Consider the following 19744-nt stretch of genomic DNA (forward strand, 5'->3'; position numbering starts at 1 on the left):
TTGACGTATCGCGAATTTCAAAATTTTTAACACCTTTTCTACGATATCTTTTTACCTGGAAATATTTTGTTATAGCATGTAGAACAAAAGAAGTGTAGAATTTCAAGATCTTTCAAACGATATCTTGTAAAAGGGGCTGGCCCCTAAAATGAGGGGCCTAGAGGGGCCGAAAGTTTTTTCTTTATATCTCAAAAAGTATTGAGAATTCGTAATACGTCAAAGAAGCAAAGTTGTTAAAAATGTCAAGCTTTATCTATTGGACTCGTCAAAATACGTCCGGCGTCGTCACTTCCGGCCAAACCGGAAGTAGTCGGAAAACGCGTATTTTTGCCGTTCTTGACAAGTTTTTGGATAACATATGTCTCTAGGAGCATAAAAATAAATTTTCAGTCCGTCGTCACTTCCGGTCAAACCGGAAGTAGCCAAAAATAGCTGATTTTGAAGGTTTTTGATGAAAAATTGAAATTATAAAGTCACTGGAGATGACTTAGCTCATTGCTTTCTTTTTTGATGTCACTTTCGGCACTTCCGGTCAAAACCGGACGGAAGACCTACTCGTTGCTTTGCAACGAGCTTTGCTCTAGTTATTATTTTTTTTCTTATTTGTTCTCCGGTACTTTTTTGTCCGCGAGTGTTCTCAGAAACTGTTCACCCAACTGAGCTAAAACCTTTTTAGGGTTAATAGGTGTGTAGTGTAGGTGTGCGGAACGAAGGTCATTTTGCGCGCATACGCCTGCACGTGCGTGCGCGTGAAGTGAGTGAATTGACTGATATACTTAATATAGCTATAACTTTAACATTTTTTGATGAAATGCTTTGAAACTCATTACATGAGGATATATTAATAGTGTTAATAAAATTACACTGTCAAATTAGCACAAACTCACGCGCATGCACGTGCGCTTTGCTCTGATTGGCTGAAACAAAAATCTCAATACCTCTTTTGTTTTTCGACGAAATGCTTTGAAATTTTAAACATTGTCATGAATTAGGATATCCTACAATATAATATGGAAAAAAATTCATGAAATCACGCGCATGCACGTGCGCTGCAATCTGATTGGCTGAAACTTTAAATGGCTATATCTCCTTTGTTTTTTGACGAAATGCTTTGAAATTTAAAAGATAGTCACGCATTAGGATATCCTGCAATATAATTTACAAAAAAAAATCCGAGAAATCACGCGCATGCACGTGTGCTGCAATCTGATTGGCTGAAACTTTAAATGACTATATCTCCTTTGTTTTTTGATGAAATGCTTTGAAATATAAAACATAGTTATACATTATGATTTCCTACAATATGATATAGAAAAATATTCATGAAATCACGCGCATGCACGTGTGCTGCAATCTGATTGGCTGAAACTTGAAATGGCTATAACTCCCTTGTTTTTCAACCAACCGGGATGGAATTTAGAACATAGATAAATATCAGGGACTCCTACAAGAAGGTATGGTCATCATGCACGTGCACGCACGTGCGTGCATTTGGAACGAGTGAAATTAAAAATACAGTTGAATGAGTGATTTTTAATACTTTTTGACTGAATGCTTTAATAAATAGTATATTAAAATATGTAGATTGTGTAGACAAGATGATATGGTCATAACGCACATGTATTCACATGCGCACGAGTGCAATGCTAAAATTTGAATATAATTGGTATCCTTCTAGGAAAAAATTGATAAAGTCAAAAATGCACAAAATTTGTCTTATTTAATGAAGCTTACAGTGAATATGGCACCAAAAGGGAGTTGGGGAGCGTTTGGGGAACATCTGTAACGGTCCCCGTTACAATTAGCACTAGTTACATTTAGTTTGATGTTTTACTGACTATATATATCAGATGCTCAAATTTTTAAGTTCCGAGTAAAAGCATTTTGTACCGAGACAGGCTACTGATGAATAACCTGATGTTACTGGGATTTCAACAATCTGCAACTGTCTATTTTAATCACGTGACCATTATTAATATTCATAATTGTCATATTTCTAAAATCGTCATTATTCTATTATGAGCATACATTGTTGAATATAAAACAAATATGGTGAACTTTAACATTTGTACGCCATTCTTTGTCATCAATGATATGTTATATTTTTTCCATGATCTCAAGATACTGTGGAATAATCAATATTCGTGGGGGTTTAATGTCCGTGGGTATACTTAACACGCGGATTTACATCCCCATGTACAATCATTTTGTCAACATATTTATCAAACAAAATTGTTTGTAGGAGTTACCCGTGAAAGTACATGCCCACGAATAAATACAATTTTGCTTATCCACGACCAGGATCAGTGCCCCGCCCCCCCCCCCCCCCACCCAAATAGTTCTGCTTTGAAATTGTAATCTGAAAACCGCCTCATCATTTTCAATGTTATAATTTTATTGATTGAAAGAACAACTTGTACTTTCATGCCATACGTGTATGAGGCAGTAATTAGTCAAAAATGGCAAATTTTTCTAAATTTACTCGGCAAAAGTCTTCTCAGCACTTTTGCCACATTTAACAAAATAATCAAACTTTGCTGAAAATGTTCATACTACAAAGAATAAAAAAAAACTGTTTGTGATTTTGTAAGCAATAGAATGTATTACGATCCCCAACACAATAAAATATCGAACCATATGAGGAGGTTTATACGATTTGATGAATTTTTTAACACCCCCTCCCCATGATTTATCTTTAAATAAACCATTTATTTAATAACAATCTGCTACATATAGAAGATAATATGGTCACTATGTTAACTAGAAATAGAAATCATACTTAGGCTAGGATTTAAAATATTATTGAGTCATTTTTGACTGACTTGTTTCATTACAATTTTTTTGGTTTTGAATTGATTATGAATTTGACATAAGATTATTTCGTCTACCCAATCAATACATGAGACACACGGCGGATGTGACCGTTCAACTTTTGGGGTGGGGTGGGGGATGCTGCCACTTACTTGATCTCACTTGGGGAATTACCAGGGGCCCCCTTTGCGGAGTGTTTTAGATGGACCATTATTCGTAATCTTTGCCTTTGTCATGTCTATCAATTAAATTGGATTTTATTCTACAAACTATACATATACGTGGGTAGAAAAATACAACTAAACTTTTTTTTCCTTAAAGAACGAGTGTACTTATGGGCCCCGGTAAAATATGAAAAATAAACAATCAAATTAAGTAAATGTTTTCATCTCAAATCATTAATTGATATCTTAACCATACGATTCAACAAATTTTAATGCTGAAATTCACGAAGATACAAAGAACAAAACCATAATTATAGAATGTGGCAGGGGTCAGCCGACATTTTTGATTTTCCATAGTAAATCGAGAATGGTAATTCATTTCAAAGCTTTTGTTTACTATGAGACCAACGTTGTGCAAACTCGTGCGTATGACAAAAGACGCATAATACATTTATAAAAATTGTGTGAAAGTAGGAAATTTGTACACGATTAGGCTGGTACTAAAAATATTAAAAATGTATAAAAAGTACAATGTTTTTCCTAAAGCAAGTGAGAGCTATTTACATGTATGACCCATGTTGAACTAACGTGTGGAATGATAAAAAATACTGATAGTCACGTGACTAATACCCAGGTAAACATTCCTGAAAGGTGCTCACTTTAAAACTTAAGCAGATTTGTATCAGTCAAAGCCGTTTAGAGATATTTGTATGTTTTTGTTTTTAAGATCACGGGAGGGTAAAGAGAGTATAGTGTCGATCATAAAAGTGTCAAACATTTTTTATATTCTTTCAAGACAATGAAACAGGTATTGCAAGCCACCTAAACACTCCTTTTTAATTTCAAATTTCTTAGTTTGATAATTATGGCTACAGGCAACTTCACATCTTCATTCAATTTTTTGAAAAACAGAATTGGCATAAGAAGTAACATTCCACATACAGGTCTGCCCGACAATGATCCACCATCAGATTGTTCAAGTGTTGATTTAAATATCTCTTCCCCTTGATTTACATTAAGGAAACTAAAAGAAGGTTCGGTACTTTTCCGGATTTAGGGTATCCATGAGCATTAACAAATATTCAATATCTTCAAATCCATGCTGATTTAGGTGATGCTTAACGTGCTTTTTGGTTAGAAATATCCACAAGTATCTAACTATTCCCAAAAGAGAACAATATGGTAATATATTCTAAAGTAAAATTGCACAAAAAGGACTCATTAAGTATTTCTTACGTGTACCTGTCATTTCTTTTATTTTTAATTGGATTTTTGTTTTCTTCCTGAAAACTCACTTCCCGAATCTCCTCCAGATCAATTTTAAGAAATCACAATCAGCTCCTCCAAATATAAAACAAATAGATTGTTGTTAAGGTTAACTCTCCTTAAAGGTCATACGAAACAGTTCAGAACACTAGAATATTACTTTTTAAACATAAAGACTGGTATGAAAGATTGTTAGATTACGTTTGGTTACAAAACAATTGCTTTTGCTTGACAGAAAAACAAAGGCCTAATTACCTTGTCCATTTAATAAATTTGTTACCTGCTTATCGTTCTTGATTTAGTTTGTATGACGTCACAGAGACCAATTGATGTAAACAACGCATTAGATCTAGTGTGATTTTACTGTATCTTATTGAGTTAAATTTAGTCTTATTTTGTGGATATAAATGTGATAATGTTTTTAGATGAGCTATTTGATTCTAAAGAACAATTTACTCTATTTGAACTAATCGTTCATTGGGCACAGCAACTGAAAACTACATGTAGAGTTTCCATAGTAAGATGATCCTGATGTAAACCCCATTGAAATAAAGATTTTTCACCTTCAACAAATATCTAGATTACTTATTTTAAATTAATACCTTAGAAACAAAATATTCTTGGCTTTTTTATCTTTTCGTATATGATTCATGATGTACCCCTCCCCCTTTTTCCTAAATAAACACGGGGATATTGAAGTTCATAATAAATGTGGATCTATAAAAGTCGGCGTATTTAAAATAATGCTTCTGCAATATGCATCTTCCCAGCAATATGAAACACGAAAACTAATGAAAATGATATGAGCCGTTCCAAGCAAAAACCCCCCTTATGTCAAAAATTTTCGAAAATGACTTTTTTCTTGAAAAATGATGTAGAACCTTAGGTGGATATAACCTGTAAATATTACAGGTGTATCTTGCTCCGTTACGGATTTACAGGTTTTCAAAGTAAGCATCATTTATACAACTGACGTCGTATTTTATAAAACTTTCTCTTGTAGCGACGTCGACGTTATAGCGACGTAATAAAAGCACAAATTACTTATACGCAATAACTTGGTATTGTATTGCCGTTCTGACTTAAATATATGCTTTATTTGTTGTAAAATATATGATTTTATTAAAAAGTTCAGTTTATTCTTTTCTGATATTTATTAAAAATATGTCAATGGATTTTAAATAGCCCTATGATTCGCTGACTTAGAGAAAACATAACAAATAATTGATAGGTCTTTTATAAAGAAAAATTTACTTTTAATTTTACTTAAGTTCAGCCAAAATCTTGCAAAACTAGCAACAACATAAAATATTTTAGTTCCCATTAATTTATATTTTTGATAATTAATGTTAATTACTCGTCCGACCTATGTCTTCAAAACACCGACCAAGAGACAGCATTAAGAGGCAAGGGTTTGCGCTTTTATCAATGAACACACCGTAAGGATTTTGTAAATTGGGTATTTCAATGTAAATGATGAGTACCATTTTTTTTTCTAGATGCTCAACTACATTCATGTATATATGCATTTTCTTTGCTTAATTATGTCCTCATTTGTTAAAATATATTAGAAGGAAAGGAGGAGGGTGTGTACTTTTCAGATTTCAAATTATGAAATGAAAAACATGACCTGAAAATTTGAGAAAGGGGGTAAAGCATATGATTCAGTTTTTTTTTTAAATGTACATCTTCTACAATACAATCAAGTACATGTAGTCTAATAGAAGATTGCCAAAAAAATTATGAGAGTCGATCTTCTTGTGCTTTACGCAAAGATCTATGAAAGTGAAAGTTAGACTTAAAATTTCTCAATATTTAAGTTAGTTATTATGCGATCCCATCTATAGCTAAAAAAAACATACAATTCACAGTTTAAAAGACAACAACAAGAACAAATCAACAGGTTGTTTTGAGGCAATTTTCACAGATCAACACTTATATATCATGAAGATCCTCTGACAATGTACCAGTTAGTTAAAAGCAAAACAAAAAAATTAACAAAGACAAAAGAGAAACATGTAAGTCAGGGGCCTTTTTAGAGCAACTTTTAAAGTCCTCGAACCATACAGACACAAATGTGCAACATTCGATTACCGTCTTTATAAAAAAAAATAAACACATAAAGATATTTTACAGAAAAGAGAACATGTTTCACGTGCGAAATCTGCACATTTCACTGTCTTTTGAATAAAATGCTTCTTATATATATCATTAATATATATTCTATCCCGGTCTACCCAACATTTTACACTCAAAAGAAGAAGTTTCAGTGTGTGCAGAAGATGGGGGAATGCTGGACATTCTCTGGCTCTACATTAACATCAAATATTCGAACATCTGACCATCATTACCATCTTATAAGGAGTCCATGTGTTCTGAAAGTGAGGGTGTGTGTGTGGGTGCTAAGTATGTTACTTTTGTGTCTTATTCTTCTAATTAAATCTACATGGAGACCAGTCCTTCGGATGAGTCTGTATAAACTGCTGTCCCGTGTCGCAGTAAGTGCTGGCCCGAAAAAGATCCCTCGCTGCTCAAAGGCCCTAAGTGCCGGTTATAGGAATATGCAGCTCTCCGCCGGCATTCTATCTAATTAAATTTAAACACTGAGAAAGGGTCATCGCTTTAAGTTTCACCGCTAAGGATAAAAGAGGGAAAGTTATCTAGAAACCTTTTTTTATACAAGATATTTCCAAAGTTATCTAGAAACTTTTTCAATACAAGATATATCCGACTTTTGATTTGGACATCTGTAGCGGACGGTATACTGGTATTGGGAACTTACATGTATACTTCCTCGCTGGTGAGGTAGCTTTTGTAATGATGCGGTCGAGTCTCTCTCTCAGTCTCTATTTTAGGCAAGTTAAGCAACCGCGAGCCTGTTTAACCTTTGGATGGGTGACCGCTCAAAAACATGGAAGGTCTATATCACCGCAATGCTAATTAATGACATGCAAAAAGTTAGGAGCTTTTCAGACAAACGTAATTATAGGTATACTTTGGGTTGTCAACAACTTTCATTTAATGATTTGTTTGTTTCTTTCATTAAGCACTGTAAACCGAGACTCTGTATAAAATATTATTACAAACGTTGTTTTAGGATCATAATTTGAACAGCAAATTAAAAATTGCATTTTTATACAACGCATTCATCATTTTATTGTCTCCTGATGGAATCTTAATATATTGATATAATAAACTTCAGTATTATTTCTCTTTTTTCACATTTGCATCTACAATGCTAAATAGTTGTCTTGGTCCATGTTTTTTTAACATGGGATGATGGCTGACAAACGAATGTACGAAACACAAACAAAAAGTTGCCCAGTTTAAATTTTGAAGTTCTTCTTTTTTTTTTGTCTATGTTTATTAAAATGATAACGGTTAAATATTTTCCCATGTACACACGTTTAAAAAACATGCCAGAACGTTTTTCAAATCATTCGACAAAAGTGTTTATAATATTATAATAACCCTAAGCTCTCTGATTTTCCAAGATCTAGCATTGTGTGGGGAAAAAATCAGGTTATATTCACCTGCATGTGATCTTCCTGGTGAAAATTACGAACATGAATTTACTTCTTGCTACGTTAGATGAAGAAGTAGATCGGGAAAATCCAAACTGATTAAAATATTTTGGAAATGTATTTTTTTGCACTCGATATACATTCAAGTGAACAAATATTGTGAGTACAATCATGCACTTAAAAAACAGATGCGGTGATTGCATTATTTTCTGAATGTGAAATAAATAATGTACGTGTGATTGTCAAATACGGCACTTTTCAGAACTCCCAAACTTTGTTAAAAAACATAAACATATATGTATTTATTTCCATAATTATATGCTTTATTACATATAAAATTATTCTTATAATATTTTTTGGTATTGAGGGTTGAAAGAAGGGGGGGGGGGGCTACAACTGTATTAACAAGTTATCGGTCTTTTCAACACATAACAAAAAAAAAAAAGAATGTCGGATATACGTCTATTCAAATAATGTAGCTTTGTTAGCTGAACTAGTGTCACTTTTTTTTCCAGGAGGTTCTGGGTCTACAATAAATAAAAAAAAAAGATCTGGCATTGTGGCATGGTGTGGTTTGACAATTCTGTCATTCGGTTTGATTGGTGTTATATCCTGTGCAGTTTTCTTAACATATTATTAAGTCAATTCAATTTTCGCCAAGACTTCCGATTAAAAAGTATTTCAAACTACTCTTCCTTCCTTTTTGAAAATATTTTGTACACGCAATATCATAATCGCATGTAATTTTTTGTCGTTGTTGAATAAGAAAGAGTCATAAATCTGAATTTTAAACAACAGTTGCCTGTTTTTTTATGCATTTTTTTAGTCTAACTGAATTTTTTTTATTGAACATGGAACAGAATAAACATCGAAGTGTAGACAAATTTTGTGTATTTAATCAGAACACTCTTAGGTCTTATTAATGTGTAATGCACATGTAGTTAGACAACAATCAGAGTCAGATATGCTATAAAATAGACAATACACATGTAGTCATGAAAGAAAATATACAGAAAGCACAACGGAGAAAATTCTGTGACGTAAAACAAAGCATGTAGCTGGGACGCAGTCAGTGCGCGATATATTTTGATTAGAGTTTTTTGTTGCAAGACAATGACGTCGCTTTTTCTATTGTGACGTAAAATTCTGTCAGATTACATAAGGGGGGTTTTTGCTTGGAACGGCTCATATATAAAATAGGAGGTTTATGACGACACCATCGTAATTTTGATGTCACAAGAAACGTGATTTTAAAACATGGCTCAAAAAGTTACCAGCATTACGAGTATACAAGTGAATATATATGTACTATAATCTTACGATGCTGATACATCTATTACCATTTTAAAATACTCATACAGTGCGTGCATTAGATGATCAGTTAATAGAAATCCATGCCCCAATGCCCATTATTTGCGAGACTGGACCTAAACAATTACAAAAATTAAAATTTTTACAGTAAAACATTCTTTTTTAAATGCAGAATATATATAGTCTTTGTTGAAATAAACTGATACAAATTTAGAAAATTTGATCTGTTAGTATACGAAGAAACGAAGGATTACATAAATACAATTGTGCTTAATGTCTGATTTATATAATTTTTGCGATAAAAAGGCACAGTTCGTGTTATGTGTAAATGTACCGACTTTGGTGAAAAAAAATACGGGATGAGAAAGGGAAAGCCAAAGAAATAACAAGGAATAATTGAGAGGTGAGGAAACGATGGATAGAACCATTTCATTTTCCATAAATAAATAGAAATCATTTATTCGCAGGTTTAGTTTCACTTTCACACTCCACTGTATATCGAATCCAGCTGTAAATTTACTTATACGTATGCGCTTGCTACCGACCGAGTATATATGTAATCGATAGTGCTCATAATCTGATCGTGCTTAAAAAAATTATGTGTTAGAAATTTATTCAACCGTAAATGATATTTGACAGCGTCTATGTTTATATTTATTATTCGAGTACAGAAGTTCTCTCTTTGGACATCGTTTTTTTTTCTCTGTCTCTCATGTAGATTGTAGAAGGATACATGCAACCCGTGGGGATCCGGTTAGAATAGGTCCTCAATACCTCCTTGAAGTGAAATATTCTGGAGAGGGACGTTAAACAGTATACAATCAATCAATCATGGGAATTGATTACATGGATAAAATGTAACATACTAAGATCTTGCAAACATGCAACAGGATTTGAAAAGACAAACACTATCTTGTTTGAAAATCTTATATTTATGCAAAGTTTTAGCCAAGACAATGATATTTCTTAAAATTCACGCTGCATAAGACATGCTCGGCTATATAAATATTAGTAGAGATTGTAGCGAGTTGGTCTTACTGACGTCATTAGCAAAGGGAGATAAGCCACGCTAGTTGATGTTCATTTTCGCAGTCAAGTAATTTTGATAGACTCTGCTTCCTCCATCTTGCGTTAAAAATCCAAAATGTTATTTCAAGCTCATTAATGTTACTCAGATGAACTCATTTCATCATACAACCCAATATTCTCAAGACATTGTTTCGTATGACCTTTAACCTCTAAAAAGTTTGTATAGCGTGAAGTTTGGAAAATATAAAATATGGACTTCCTGCTTTTTTTTCTCTCTCAGGTTTCCTTCTTTGTAGAATCTTATTCTTCATCTTAATACTCAGCAGAAGTAGATATATCAATTACGCTTTAATTTCCTCCCTAATTTTTTGAACTGCGAAACTGATTTTAAATTTGTTGTACTACATGTAATAAGTAGAAAAAAGGGATATGAAGGTTCCCTAACTAATTTAAGTACCTATACTTTATCATTTGTCGTATTCTCTGCTACAGTTTTCACATATTTTCTCATTTAAAAAAAAAAACGTATTTGTAACGACTAGTCCTCTTTCTACGTTTGAAAATAAACAACCATAAAGACCAACAGATGTCCTCATGGGGATCCAGGTTAGAATAAGTCCTCAGTACCCCCTTGCTTGTCGTAAAAGGCGACTAAATTGGGCGGTCTTTCGAATGAGACCGTATAAATCGAGGCCCCGTGTCACAGCAGGTGTGGCACGATAATGATCCCTCCCTACTCAAAGGCCGTAAGTGCCGAGCATAGGCCTAAATTTTGGCCCTTCACCGGCAATGGTGATGCCTCCATATCAGTGAAATATTCTGGAGAGCGACGTTAAACAGACACAGTATACAATCAATCACTTCAAATGGGATTTAAGGGGGCCGACTATAGTTTCCATTGCGCAATATTTCGCGCATCATAGTAAAATGAAGCGTATTTACTGTTTCAATGCTACTTTTTTCGCTTAATTAATAAAATTAAACAAAATTAAGAAATTATAGGTATATTTTCCACTGTGAAAAAAGTACCCATCAAATTTCTTTTTTTATTGCATATCATAGTTAGCCTATAAGTGTCTTAAATTTTAGGAAAAAATCATACTACATATTGGGGTTGAAATTCAACCTGGAACAAGTTTATTATCTTACACCCTACCCTACCCCCTTCCTTTAGAAGGATGCACTTTTGAAGAATATGGTGACTAAGAGAGATTATCAAGAATTTATCAAAATATTTCACAGAAAATGAGTAAATTCTTTGTAATATTCTTCTAAATTACATTTTGTATCACAAAAACAATTTATACATGTACACCTAGACACATGTTGCCCTGGTTGACCTTTTTGCACTTATATTAAAAAAGGTAAAAAGTTTTCCTTATATCGTTCAAATTGACTTTGATAGATAGAATTAATCAAAATATTTCAAAGAAAATGAGTAAAATTCCAAGTAATATTCTTCTAAATTACATTCTATATCACAGAAAACAATTTATACATGTGCACCTGGACACATGTTGCCCTGCTTGACCTTTTTGCACTTATATTAAAAACGATAAGAACTTTCCTTGATATCGTTCAAATTGACTTTGTAGATTTATTATACATATGATTCTTGGATGAATTATCAATGACAATATATTTTGACCAATTCTGTGCATAAGTAAACTGGTTTTATTATCTTCCTTTGACAACAATAGAATGATTAATTTCACTTTTCTTGTAACAATTCCTTTTTTATTCCAAAAACATGTACAACATAAATAAGTAAACCCAGAAGTTTTGAACACAGAATCAATCCACGGCATGTTATCCTTGTTTTAAAAATATTCAGATAAAAAGGTGTTATGTATTACAGTACACTGTTAAATGAAGACTGCCTGGCCATCAGTTGTCAGATATTAATACACTAAAGCATGGTAAAAAATGCTAAATACATGGTAAAAAGTGCAAGAAAATTGGGTGATTTGGTTATCATTACATACATACAAAAATAGTGTAATAATTTACAAAAAAAAACATACATTGTATTAGAGGTAATAATTTGTAACTTTAAAGTATAGATTTTGCAAACAGATTCATAAAAGTTAGAGGAATCCCACCATAAACTGTATGTGATACTGTACAATTTTTAAACTCCTGATGTAGTTCAAAAAAATAAAGTGAATACATTCAGTACATGTATGGTAATAGGAAAAACTTGCTATTTTGCTTTTTGTCTTATTGGCTAACAAAGATGAATGTAAACATGTATACATTTTTAATTGCCATCATATGCAGCCAGTTGCGTCATGTTCAAGGATCCTGACAATTCCGTTGTTTTTATGTCAATACAACAAAGGTGTTCTTTCACAAGGATCTGCAGTAAGCAAAATTCACTCTGTATATTCAGATTTTGAAGTACGTCTTATGGTGTGATATGTCCCTTCCTCTTTACCGTCTCCTTCTGGTAGTTCTTTTTCTGAAAAGAACAAAATATTTTAATACAATAAGAATGAAAATACATGTTTTACTTCTTTCTTACACTGCAGACATAATATGACTATGTCTATATGAATATAAGACACTTTTGAGATACCTTTTTTATATAATGTCATGAATTTTTTTAATTAAATGCATATAAAGTCAGCCTCATTAATCTGGGCACTTTTGCTCCCAAGGAAATTATTTGGATTAATGAATTGTCTTAATTAAACAAACTGCCAGGTATATAAAGATAAAGATCAAATATTTTAGTTTCTAAATGTAGGCCACACTCTACGGCCAAGACCATGGGGTTAAAGGAAAAAAAATAAACGTGAAATACAAAGACTCAGCACAAACTGTTCAAGAGTTAATACCAAAGGATCAAGTTTTTGTGGAAATAAAAAACTACATGTACCTGTCAGTTACACATCAAAGCATATACAACTAGCAACCTAACTATTATATGTGGAATTAAAATACTTTTCTTTTTACATCTTATTCCATTTTTTTAATTCAGTTTTGTCCCTAATTACCTTATTGATATAAATCCAATATTCTTTTGTAACACTGCAGATGACACTTGATTAGCCAAGGATCCTATATTTCCATGGGATCTGTAACATGATGAAAATAAAATAAAGTAAATAGCTTGATCTATTTTAAAAAAAAAATGTAGAATTTATTAACAATTTTGATTTATTTTGCAAATTTAGCTATGATAATGTGAAGAGGTCAATATTGTTAAAAGACCATGTCAATTACAAGTTTTTTAACAATACTGACTTCTTCATATTATCACACCAATTCTTTGACGCTTTAGTTGAAACAATTTCATTCAAGTTAGAAAACATCTTTACATTTTACAAGTTTTTTTGGTTATTCAGTTTTGAATTCAATTTACAACATGACTTTTTATATGTTTATACACAACTATTTAACCATACATGTATTTAAGTCAATAGAACACCTACATGTAAGTAGTGATGCAGGGATCCCCGGTTAGATTCTCAGTCCAGCCATACATGTTCCTTGTTTCCTGACACACAAGTATGCGACTTTATGTTCAGTTTGCTGTAGCAGATCTGGCTTGAACTTTCTTGAAATATTAATATGATCTTTGATGAATTATTGACTTAAGAAAATGCTTCTATATGTTTACGAGGGCCGTTCAAAAATTACGCGGACTTGCTGCACAGAAAAATTATTTGACGACATAATCGGGCAAAATGTTGCACATAATATAAAAGAATTTTTACTTATATGGTCTACAAAATTTCATATCAAAATGTTGTAAATCGGTATCAATTTTGAGTGATTTTTCAGGACATATCATTTAGTCACGGAGCAGCAAATTGCCAAAATCTTCAACGTCACATCATTATAAAAAAAAATATGTGATTGAGCTTTCCTTTTCTCAACATTTTCCCAAGAGTACCTGTACAGTTTGAGTCATCTTATCTACTCAACATCAAAACACAATTTCTTGTCAAGCTTTAAATCTACTAAACAAGTAAAGAATATTCTTTTTTTTTGTTTTAAAACCAAAAACTGTAGGTATTTATGAGATAGTGTGATATTGATGACTCTCAATCACGTTCTTTACATTCCAGATAAAGTTTTCGTCGATAAACCTCTTCCCGTCCTCCAGTGTAGACATTTTACAGAGGTCTAATGGTCTAAAATTCCTATTTACTATTTGTGGACGAATGTCACGAATACCCTAGTTTACTACATGTTTTATTATGCATATTTTGGATCTATGTTGGCGATATCTCGAGCATTACACATAATTTAACTTAAGTGTGGTGCGCCGTCAATTCACGAGACGTCATTTTCACAGTCGTTTTCACGGGGATCGCATCAGAGGAAAATCACTATATATCTTTTAGTACTTCAAATATCACGCCAGAAATCCAGATACATAATAATAGAACAATTCAAAGATACGTTTGAGAAAATTGTCGAAAAATATTGCGAATTATAGAAAATAAATGAGTTAAATTTTGGATTCCGCATGCTTTTGCTTCAAATTTTTTGTCGTGCTCCGTACCTCTAAATCAGCGATATCAATATACCGATAATTTTAGTATAATTTTTTTAAAATACAGAAATTTTGCCCAAAATTTATAGGAATCTTTGAGATACATATTTCTGTGAAATTTCATAACTCTATGACGTCTGTAAGAGTAAATAATAGCACAGTCCGCGTAATTTTTGAACGGCCCTCGTACAATAATACTGTATGTACATTAGGGTGTTTAAATTAAAAATACAAGGACTAAAAACCATAAATTTCAATTTTTAATACATACATTATAAAACACCTCCTTTTTACCACCCCCTTGAAAAAAATTTCTGGATTTTCCCTGATACATGTGCAAGTGAAAATTTAAAGAAAAAAATACAAACCAATGGCTATTTTTGGAGTTAATGTAAAAAGCACCCTTGACATTCCTCTTTCCAGGTGACACTTGATTTGGTCACATTATTTCAGCAAAGAAAGCTGAATACACTGTCTGGTTCATAGCTTGCTTCACCTGTAGTATTAAATATTTCTTTTATAATCTATGAATATGATATCTGTTTATAATCAGGGCCCTTTTGAGCATAAAACAAATACATACATGAATTTATTACAGGTACATAAATATTACATAAGGCTAAAAAAAAAAATAGTTATCTGCTACCCGACTGACCCTATTTTTTGTCACTTGAATTGATCCTAAAGTTGTTTCTTTTTTTTTAAATTCAACTTTTTACAATTTGCTTGTTATTTCAAAAAGACAAAAGATTTGCAAGTAAATATCCACTATCATTTATAAAAGGGGTTATGATAATTAAAAAGCATCTGCCATCCAAAGCAGAGAAAGTTTATACATTTCTGCATTTGAACAATTTAAGCAAAATATGTTTTTCCATTTCTTGATCTGAGTAACTAAACACCACCTCGTGTGTTAGGCACAGATAAGTATGATTACTTTACATTTTTACCAATCCGGCCTTTATCATGTTCTGACACCAGAAATGTTCGGTTATATTCTTCTATTCTAGAAGTTACAGTCTGGTCATGAAATAAGTTTTAATTTTTAGCTAAATAAAACTACTTTAGGAAGGAAAAATTCTATGAAGGTAATTGGTAATTGAAGCTAAATATACGGGTACTACTAAACAGAGTACGCTAGAGTACGATAGAGTACTTTAGAGTACGCTAGAAAAATTATGATATTAAATGCAATTAAATTATTTATTTATGTATGTACAACTTGATTAAACATTATTATAAACTTATATTGCAATATTTATATCAAATGTTTGTTTTTTGCGATATTTTGACAAGAAAATAACATCTATAATTCAACGCATAAAACATTACTATACCCCAATCTCGATTAATAACTTCTTTGTTTCAGACTTTCTTACTAAATTCTTACATCTAGATTTTATCAGATATTAAATTAATTGCATGTGTAAATAGTTTACACCTTCACAATGAGATATTTTAACATGTTTAAGTTAAATTAGATCGGGATCAAACGATAAACCGTAACCTGAAATTAAAAATTCAAATAACTCCTAAAATAAAGAAAACATATAAGTTTTATTTAAAACATATATTCAATATGTTAAAATAAAGTAGAAAAACTTACAAAAAGAAATTTAATTGCATTAAATTATAAAATAATACTAGCGTACTCTAAAGTACTCTATCGTACTAGCGTACTCTGTTTAGTAGGACCGTAAATATACTGTTTGTACCAGACCTGTGCGTAAACAAACAAGCACCATAGTCATGATCGATATATTATAAAGTCATAAATATTCACCTTATGTATCTGACACGGACACAGCATACAAAAAATCTGTTCTGCAAAAATTTTACTTCTTCCGTCATACCAATTAACATCTGTAGGGTCATGGTCTTTAAAGTGTCTATACAGAAAACAACATCAGGCAAGATCGATACCGGTGTACCCACGTGGTGCTGCACCGGACAAGGAGTAGTTTCATCAAAATAGTCTACGTTCATGTTCGGCTTCAGTCTCACTTCTATTTGATTCTCATGAAGATGCTTCAATTTCGAGAACCGTAAAGATTTAATACGTATAGTTACTTTGTCTTCTAAGTCGAGGAAATTTCTCGATCGCTTCGTCGGCCATCTTGTAGCATAGACAATAATGTGTAAATGGAGACTTTTATTTGACGGCGTTCCGGAATCCGGAAAAAAAGCACGTGCAAATATGCGAATTCTTTCTATCACGTGATTGCTATCGGTCTCTACCTTAAAGAAAAAGTAACAAACATACGCTCTTGAAATTTAAAACATAGAAATTTGAGAATATCTCCAATATTTTTATTGTGTTTTCATGTGAATCCATTGTGTACGTCATATTTTGTAATACTCTATAAAAATAGTTAAATTTGCTAATTTTTTGCATTTTGAGATGCCCCCTCTAATAACAAGACGGTAGAATTTTGTGTTTCTTACATATATTGTATAATATAGTATTACTCATCAAATATTATAGTTTGAACAAAATGTCTATTGTAGTATTTGTAAAATTTGCTTTAAAGTGCTAAAAATTGGCATTTTCCTATATAATTTTATAGTAAATGTACCTGTATTTTGAGACGGTCCCTAAAAATTACCTGGACGGTAGATTTCCCCCAAACTTTGCATGTACACTGGAGTTAATGTAAGTTATATATGGTATAAAAATGAAGAGTTTCGCTATTGTAGTTTTCACACAATAAAACTATAGTCGGCCCCCTTAAATCCCAAAATCCATGCATCATCCTTAGTGTTAGCTACAAAACGTAAAAGTTTCTAGTCAACATGGGTACAATATTTTTTTATTTTCGCTTATGACGTTGTACTTCCTCATCATTTAACATTTGTGAGGTAAAAATTTGTTTTGGTTTTTGTTTTGAAAACTTTAAAGTTTCTGAACACTTTATATGCACAATACATGTGTAATGTAAAACTTCGAATGTAAATCACAGACTTAAATGTGGGCATATGTTGTTGAGAAGAGCTGGCGTTTGCCTACGTGCATTGCGATTACGCACTAAAAGAATTATAGTTGCAAAAAAGGTCATAAAAGAGTAAATATCTCTAATAATGTAGAATTACTTTTTGAAAGTTCATATCGATTTCTTTTCCTCATTGAAGGAAGCGTGAAAAAGCATGAATACATGTAGGTTCAATTTAGTGTTTATTAATTGCTTTCTTGAAACATTAAATTGTATATGTTAAACCACAGGCGCATGAAGTATGCATCGAACCCAAGGCCCCTTTTTTTAGATTACACAAAGACTGTAAGAGCGTAAAATATCTCTAAAATATAAATAATTCATTTACATCTATATGTCGTTCTATGCAAGCAGATTGTACTGTACTTTTTTTAGGAGAGAAACATTCTCTACTTCAGTAACTGTCTTATACGATCTTACAAAGTCGTATTTTACAAGTGACGAGTTTTAGTTTTACATAGTTATATTGTGCTGTATATACAACTTGTATTACTTTGTAAACCGACCCAATCGCAATTCTCGGGCCTTTCCAACTAGCGGAAAAACACATGGTAGGCGACATGACAACCCTCCCTTTTCACGATCTTTGGAATAAAAAGATGGGGACCTTTTATCTGTGGAATATGGAGTTTAATTTTATTCGATGTAATGATATAACTTCAAATATACTATAAAAGGGACTTCTAACTCCGTCTGTCCAATTGAATAAACAGGAAATGTATAAATTTGTAACATCCGGTGATATTAATACATTCGAGGTTGTTTTTCCGACTTCTGACGGAAAGACCCGAGATGATGCGATTGAAACCGGTCATAATGCAGGATCACGTTGACCTGTGACCCCTTTTGAACTCCGCAATGGTATGGTCCAAGTGATTAACCTTCCAAACTTTAACTTCGTAAAATACAGATATGTTAACTGTACCTGTGTCTCTCTACAAAAACTCCAAAAGAGAATGTTTGAAAGATCTTTAATGAAAACTTAATGATAAGAGCAAAATAAAAAAACAGAAAATCAGAATGGAAAAACCCTTTCTTGCCTCTTTCTCTGAAACTATAGACATAGAAAGTACACAAACAAATTTCACGTCAAGACTCATGATCAGGACTCGACCCTGTCTGACAGACAGTTAAACAAGTCATCAAGTTTGGGAAAGAACATGGCAATCTTTTGTTTTATAAAAGTTTTTAAGTGCACAAGATTTTTTGGTTTGTTGTGTTTCCTTTATTGTCATCATCAGATTTTTAAAAATAGGCAAATTACGACTCCCAGTACCACGGTTAGAAAGCTAAGGACAGGTGCATCCGAGCCGGCTAAAAACAGAAAAAAGGAAACATTTAAGCAATACATGCCTAATTAATTAAAAATCAAAATAAGGCCATTCCAAGTTTTTTCTCTGTTTAGCGTCCAACCATCTCTCAGAAACCTACCTACCTATTCGCAAAAAACACACAAGCCAAAACATAAAACACAGGCTTTAAAAGTCATAAAAATGACACCCTTCAAATGATCTGATCTAACTAAACTGCTTTAATAGAAGAAATATCTATTCTTCAGCAAAAACAAGGGATTAAATGCTTAAAATACACCCAATATAACTTTCTGTACAGATTTTTTTCGATAAATTGACAAAATTTTAAAAATTCGACTAAATTAATTACTTTCAGGACTCCTGAGCTTGTGTCTTTTTTTCATATGGGGTGTCAAAAACCAAGGCGCACACGGACGTTAACATAGAAAAAACTTGGAATTGCCTAAGATTTTTTTTTACGATACGTTATCGTCCATTATACCATGTATAAAATACTATGTTTCATTGAGAATTTTTTTGGCAGTTTAAGAAAATAAAATGTAAATGGTTAAACGAATTTTCTTTTAATAGTGGCAGGTTATAAGTTAGAAATGAAATCATTATTAATACTCACAACATCCCATCTTAGTCATGGTTTTTCTTGTTTTTTTTGCTAGAGAATCACACCCATTGTCTTCCAGACAAGACAAATAAGCACTGTTGGCTCTACAATATCAATACAGCCCATAGATGATTGGGTCAACAAAATGAAATGATGAAAATTCAAACAAACTAGGTAACTTTCATTTTAAAATATAGACGTGTCTTATGTCATATAGAGTATAATGGT

The 19744-nt window shown here is 32.3% G+C and overlaps 1 long non-coding RNA gene across 1 annotated transcript; it reads right to left on the reverse strand.

Annotated features, from left to right (window-relative positions):
* Nucleotides 1-11945: 11945 nt before the first annotated feature.
* On the reverse strand, nt 11946-13662 carry LOC134252208 (uncharacterized). The gene is made up of 3 exons (XR_009988935.1): nt 13543-13662; nt 13105-13185; nt 11946-12566 (listed from the first exon to the last, which is right to left on the reverse strand). It is a non-coding gene; the product is annotated as an uncharacterized LOC134252208 (long non-coding RNA).
* Between the last annotated feature and the right edge of the window lie 6082 nt (nt 13663-19744).

This window comes from Saccostrea cucullata, unplaced genomic scaffold (assembly GCF_032062105.1).
Source record: "Saccostrea cucullata isolate Sc308-1 unplaced genomic scaffold, CSIRO_AGI_Scuc_v1 ctg4686, whole genome shotgun sequence".
In the NCBI taxonomy this organism is placed as follows: domain Eukaryota; kingdom Metazoa; phylum Mollusca; class Bivalvia; order Ostreida; family Ostreidae; genus Saccostrea; species Saccostrea cuccullata.